Source organism: Calidris pugnax, unplaced genomic scaffold (assembly GCF_001431845.1).
Source record: "Calidris pugnax isolate Ruff unplaced genomic scaffold, ASM143184v1 scaffold140, whole genome shotgun sequence".
Taxonomy (NCBI): Eukaryota; Metazoa; Chordata; class Aves; order Charadriiformes; family Scolopacidae; genus Calidris; species Calidris pugnax.
Window position 1 is genome coordinate 1,269,669 of NW_015090896.1, and position 7,025 is coordinate 1,276,693.

Sequence of the window (7,025 nt, forward strand, 5' to 3'; positions counted from 1 at the left end):
GCTGGCCATGCTGCTGGGTATACAACCCAGCATGTGGTTCACTTGCTGTGCAAGTCACTCTCAGACTGGATATCAGCACATTAAGGAACCATTCCATCAGTTTTTCTGTCATGTTGTGGGGGGAGAAAGAGGATAAAATAGGTTCTCCTCCTGTTGGAGGATTTAGTCATATACCAATAGAAGAGCAATTCCTGGTTACTCCCTAATGGTCATTAACGACTTGGAACAAAACAGTTAATAGCAGCAAGTAGCTTAGGTTAATAATTAAGCATGCCCAATGGACAGCTCTGAGCTGTCTGTGACAGACTTTTGAGAAACTAGTCTGGTGGCTTTCGGCACTCGGTGACTCAGTCACCCACACAGGGACTAAAACGAGTGCCTACCACCACCTCAGGCTGAAAATTGGGGTAGACCTGGCATCAAAGGGATGCAGCAGTTATGCTGGTATTGGAGCCTCTGCACTTTGCTCATCAGAGGAATGGGAAGAACAGATTGAATAAGGTAAGTAATACCAGAAAAAGTTCTATTGAGAATAATAAAAGTAAACTTAAGTAAAAGTAAACTTAAATGATCTTCTATGCACCTGGTTTGAAATGCAAGGGCTGTGGACTCTGACCCTACAAGTAGCAGTTAAGTTAAAATGTGCAAGAAATATAGGGAGAGTGGTTACAGTAGATCTTGTGGTACAATAACCAATAGAAGCTTAGAAGCTGGTTTTATGGAGACAGAATATTTGCCACAGTTACGGAGTAACAAAAGTTTTGCCCAACTCTCACCTCTAAGAGTGTTGATTTTCTGTTGCATCTCTTCTCGGGTGCCAGCCCACACTTCCACCATTTATTTCTGTTCTCACCCAGCAGCACTGAGGAGGCTTTTAGTTTGAGAATTCATGACAGTGGTGTGTAGTATTTAGATAATCCTAAAACTGTGTTTATGGTAATACCAATAGGGGAGGAAGCATGTGAAAACCAATCAGTTTTGCTATGAGGTTTGACTTTCCTAGAGAACCAACAAGCAGACTTGGTTTCTTGAACACCCACTGTGGATGCACTGAATTCCACTCTAATCTTGCAAAAAAGTCCCCACTCCTAACGGAGCGAGAGGTGATTTAGAGGCTGCACAATATCTCCTTTGGTGTCCATTTTAGACCAGGAGTGTGCTTTTGAAGCTAGTCTTCTCATCTCCAGATAAGGTGATTTTTTTCACATCACAGAACCGTCTCAGTGAACAGATGTCAATCCTTCTGGATCAAAGATGGATATGGACCAATCAACACTCAGCCATTAACGTGTTGAACACCCGTAAAGGCTTGCAGTGTTCATGTTGAGTCTTTGACACCAGTCATTTTGCTCTAGAGATCTGCTTCTATTGGTTTTGCAATAAATATAGATGTGGCTTTGTTCTGGATTTTGTCTGCTTCTGCCATTATCACCAAGTGTTTTGCTGCCCAGTAGCAGTAGCTGTAGCAGTAAAAGAACAAGGTGCTTTGTTCCTTTTTGTTCTTTGAATAGTGAGTTTTGGGTTTGGTGATTTTTGTTGTTTGTTTGTTGTATTTTTTTTTCAATGTTGGTGTTAACTCAACTTGCTTCATTTTGATGGGCCTTACAGACATTTACAGAATGCAGCAAAGCAGACAGTGCTATGAATAGTTATTTAGGCTTTCTCAGGTGACCTGATAGGCACTTACTAATGTAGAAGAGGGCTTGAATCAGTGCAGTGTAAGTAGTGAATGGAGCAAGACCGCTGCATGGAAGAACACACGAGCTCTTGGTGCCATCATCGTACAGAAGAACTAGGTCTTTAGAGAGCTGAGGTCTGTTCTTATCCCTTTTTCACCAACTGGAAACAGCTGGTGAAACCAGTTCCTGGTGGAACAGGACTGTGAAAGGCTGTGTCTCTGCATCATTTTGTTCTGTGTGGGGATGTGGATTCTCCCCTTGAGAATTATTGCATCATTCAGTGATTGTGATTTTTTGCCCTTTAGATCCTACCATAAAAGCAATATGAAATCCTAAATTATCTTCTTGCATTTTGATTTTATCTTTATGCCTGGGGCTTCTGTGATCTGAACTGAGTTTTAACAAGCAAGGGCTGTTCCGGATAAGGGTGTCCCAGTCTCTGCTCAATGGTGAGAATTTGAGGTTCTTGCTCATTTAAAATGTGGCTAAATTAATTGACCCATGGTTATTTCCATACTAGTACAAAACCCAGGGTGAAGGCAGTAAAGTTGATGGTCTATGGTTTAAAATCTTAGAGCAGTTCCTGGCATAGACTTTACAAAGGGAATGTGTGATATGGCTAGCTATGATAACAAGGAGGACAAAGAAACTTCCCAGGCTACGGGGACTCAAATATTCATATTAGAACAATTCTCAACACCATTGTGCCCAAGTCTACCAGTTCTCTTCCAAGCAATATCTATACACACCTACAGAAGCCACCATGGGGGCCATTCCTAGTTTGGAGCTAGCTGTGGAATGCTAGAGTTTAATAGCAAAGCTAAGTCACTTGCTTTCAGAGCTGGAGAATGGCCATGACGTGATTTAGTTTAAATTAATACATGCAACTGTTTTGCATAGCAGCACAGAGCTGGGAGAGTTTAACATTATCTGCTCTAAATATTGTAATTGCTTTCACTAATTCACCTGTGTCTACCATTTAATCAGAGTCAGTCTCCTGAAACGTGGCCCCAGTGGGGGAAAGCTCATCCTGAGCTTGGCTGGAAAGTGGTCTGCGTGGAGGGATGTGTGTTCTACTTAGAGCTGTTGGGTGGGAGGAGAAAGACTATGGTTTGCAATACGTTGATCCTTTATACTGTGTGAGAGGTGAATCAGTGTTTTCTCTGTGATTTCACACTGCAGTCCATCTTGACTTGCTATACCATGGACCATTGCTGCTGCAGGTCTGCGGTGTGAAGAAAGAATACAGATGGGGTTTGTTTTAAAGTTACAGGATGGTGCCAAGGCCCCAAGCCATGATCCTGGAGCCAGTCTTTTGTGAAAGCCCCATCCAAAGTTCAAGATGTACTGTTGGAGATCATCCTTTCTGAGTGCTGGGCTGATATTCTTTGCAGGTGGGTGATAGAGAGGTGTTGTCTCCAAACACACTGGTTACACCACTAACAAAATCCAGTGACACGGGGTTGGATACAGATTGATTGTGAGAGGGACTTGGGGAAGCATCTCAAAAAGGTGTAGAATGTTATGGGATATTGACTGTAGCATGCTGGACATTGTCCACCCTCATTGGTGGTTTTTCATGGCGTTATTTCCATAGCCAGCAGAGATTTCTGGATTCTTTGTTAATTTTCCCTGTCCTACCGGGGTTCATCTCATGCCTGTTGGTTTTCATTCACTTGATGATAGTCATATCACTGTTTGCATGTTGATATTAAGGGTTCACGATGCAAGTTTGTCCAATACTTGTCTTCAGTGATCAATACTGGTGTTGGGTGAGATTGCACTCATGTTTAACTAAGAAGTTGCAATCTCCTGAAACGCTAAACAGGAAACTGGTTATCACTGTAAAAGAGCTTCTGGGAAATTCTGATATTTTTCTACAAAAAGAAGCCAGTCACTGGTTCATGTCTATTAATTTCAGATGAGGGTCCCCAAAATAAATCCTAAATTATCTTAAGAAGTTGATGCCTGTATGAAAAGCTATGAATAGGAAGTTACAGGTGACTTAATTTTACAAAGCGAGTTCCTTTCCAGGCCTGTGTTTCTTTCCTAAGGACTTTGTCAAAAAAGAGCTGGACAGAAGAAGCCAGAAGATTATATATTTTGTGGGTAGCTCTAAGTTTGCTGACCTCTCTACACTTTCCCAAACACATTTCTTTGAGAGCTGGAGAAACAAACATGAGGACTGGAGGCTCAGACTGTAGCTTGTTTTAGCACACCCTGAAGGCATCAAAACCTCCCTGAAAGGAAGCAGGGCTATTACACAGGGGAGACAACTGGAGGGGGGAAGGATGAGCAGTATGATTAACTTGGATGCCTGAGAAGGAGAAATGAGATGAAGGGTGGGATCACAGGAGGACAGCTGTGAAACTACTACATCTTGTCTTGAATTAGATCTTTCAGATGCTTGCATTACACTTCAACCTGATGTACCTGGGTTCTTTTTGCAGTGACAGCCACGGGATTGCTCATTAAGCCCCGAGAGGGCAGCGTTGCTGGAGGAACATGGATTACTATTACCCTGGATGGTGAGTTTTAGACCCTTATGAAGCACATGCCAGAGTAACAGAAGATCAGCTCCATTTTGAGATTTGTGGTTGGAGTGATAAACCCTAAGCATCAGATACAGGGGCTGTGGTACCCAGAGCATGACACTGGCTTGAAATTATTACTTCATAAGCTGTTGCTGATGGTTGCTTGTTTTTAAGCTCTTTCTAAGCAAGAGAAGTCAGATTTCTACATTATTTTTGTAAACATAGGGCCAGAAATTTTCTCCCTGCCACACTTTTTTTGAAGAAAAGCAGAGAGTCTTCTCTGTTCACAGGTCCTGTGACACTGGAGCTTTAAAAACACTAATGACAAACATGAGATCTGAGTAAAAAACCACAGAAATTGATATGCCATGCTCATTTGGGCCCAAAACCAGCTGTACAAAGCTAGGCCTGATTTTCTGCCATGCTGAATATTGATTCATTGGGAAGAGAGTTGGTTTCTGGGCCAGTTACACATCTGATTTAACTGCTCGAGTTTTGGCACTGCCATTTATAACTATGATGAATGGTATCAGTCTAATAATAAGGATGACATAGAGGGAAGAAGGAGAGATCATGTCTTCAGGGGTGATTCCCCAACAGCACTGTGTGGCAGGCAGAGACAGTAACAGCTGGGGAATCATTGTTTGAGCAGAGTGGGGTTTTTTTATGAGGGAAGCAGACAGTCAGACCTTGGGAGAAGGGGAAAAACCTTCCAGGAGGAAATGTGCAGTTTGCTGCAAATGGAGAAACCACTGATGTCAGTCAAAGAGTCTGTGGTCTGGGAACCACCTGTGAAGATGATGAGCAAAGGGAGAGTTGTTTGTAAACCACCTTCATTTCCAGCTGTATTTGATTATTCTACAAAAGTTAAACATCATTGTAGTTTGGGCTAGTTTATGATCAGATAAAACTCAACTTGTTGAACATTAGAAGCCTGTGATCCTTTGGACAGCTCACTGGAAAGAAATGGGCTAAGCAGGTCCACTTAACAGCACAGGCCAACTTGAGGTCCTGTCAGCAAAACTGCAAGACATCAACAACTACAAAGAACGTGTCAAATGGTACTAATTTTTCAGGTGTTTTATGTATTTATGGGCATGGTGTTTTTTCCAGTATAAGTGGCTGAGGTGACCCAGACTCCCAATACCTGCCAATCTCTGCAGTAGAACACACGTGGATGAGACCAAGTATTGCATTAGAGGCAAAAAAACCCCCCAGCCATGCAGCTGCATGGTGGGATGAACTTGGTTCTTAATATGCATTTACACAAACATGAATTTAAAAAGCCTGACTAGAGGATCTAAGTGTTGCTCCTAAAGAGACTTTGGGTTGCACATTCGAAAAAGTTCATATTGTGTGTGACTGAATGTGAGTGATCCTGTCCTCACAGAACTCTTCTGGTTGACTTTGATTACTTAGGCTCAACAGCCCACCAGCTAGAACATGTCTCTTCAGCCCATGGGCCCCAGCTGGAGGTGTTCCTGGTGAATCCACATCTGCCCAGGTTGCCATGTGATGTCTCCCCTGTGTATTTTGACTTATCCACTGTAAGATGCAGAACAAGGTATGATCCATGACTACAATGCGGGTGAGACCTTGCCATTTGTCTGGTAGGATCCTCATTTCCTTTCAGTGTCTTTATGGGCAGATGGGGAGTGTAGGGAATTTCTATGGCTGTTACTGTGGGTGCACCTGAGCACCTCCTAATTTATGTGGCATTTATCTTTGTTTCAACTTAATGAAGCACTGGGCTAGCTGCATGAGAGTTGGTGGGGCTTCTTGGAGAGGCTAAACTCAGATCCTCAAAGCTTTGTAGATACCTAATTCTTAGATATAAAACTCCCCAGAAAATCCTGGAGGGAATTTTATCAGCTTCTGGTGTCTTTGACCTGTCCAAGATGACAGGTTATAGGTAGAGTGGGGAAACAAATATGGTTTCAAGCACAAGCTGGGCAATCTAAGCTCCCTCTTTTCCATCCTGTCATAACTTTAAAGATGATTGGTTGACTGGAAGACTAGGGATGTTGCAAGAGGCTGTAAGAGGGACCCTAATGTGGCTCTCCCATCCCTTCTGCTATGATTCAATTGGGAGCTAATTCTGCTGAATGTGGTTCTAAGAAACTGTCTTAATTCACAGCCCAGGATCAAGACGCCCTGTAAATCCAGGCAGCCCTGGGTTATTTTAATACTAATGAATATGTCTCTGCATGTAAAATTTGGATAGAGTTCTCATGTAGTCCTGTCACCTTCTGCACTTAGCTGTAATTTCTTACTGTGCTTCTGCGTTGCTTTTAAATTGTAGTTTTAGAGTTTGGGTTCATATGTGTAAAATTTGGGTTCACAGTGTAAATGCTTTTTTCTCTCTATCAAAGCCTCAATGGACCTGCTAATAAGGGAGACACTGTGAAGGATCTGGCATTTCCTTAAAAATAAACCAAATCTGTGTAAAAATAATGTATTTTCTTCTACCTAGGTCTTCACCCCAGGAGGGTTTGTACTATGTGGAGGTGATGTTTAAAGGACATGTAATTAACAACCTGACTGAGGGGGAGAAAGAAAACTGTACTTTCAAGGTAACTGCCAAGCAAGGATAGGAGTGATGATAAATAATTCAAAGTATTGAAGGGAGTTAAACTTCAGACACAGTATTACAGAGAATATATGGAAATATTATCTCTCATACTGTGTGTGGTTGCACATCACAACAAGAAGTTAGGGTGCTCCTTCTGTACCTTAAAACTACATTGAGATACTCATCAGTCAGGTACTGGATAGACGAGGTGACCCAAGAGGTCTTTCTGAATAAAAAATC

General features: G+C 42.2%; 1 long non-coding RNA gene across 1 annotated transcript; it reads left to right on the plus strand.

The window, feature by feature from the left end:
* The first annotated feature begins 359 nt into the window (after positions 1–359).
* LOC106891671 lies at positions 360–4,208 on the plus strand. The gene is made up of 3 exons (XR_001412741.1): positions 360–501; positions 2,947–3,073; positions 4,130–4,208. It is a non-coding gene; the product is annotated as an uncharacterized LOC106891671 (long non-coding RNA).
* Positions 4,209–7,025: the final 2,817 nt, after the last annotated feature.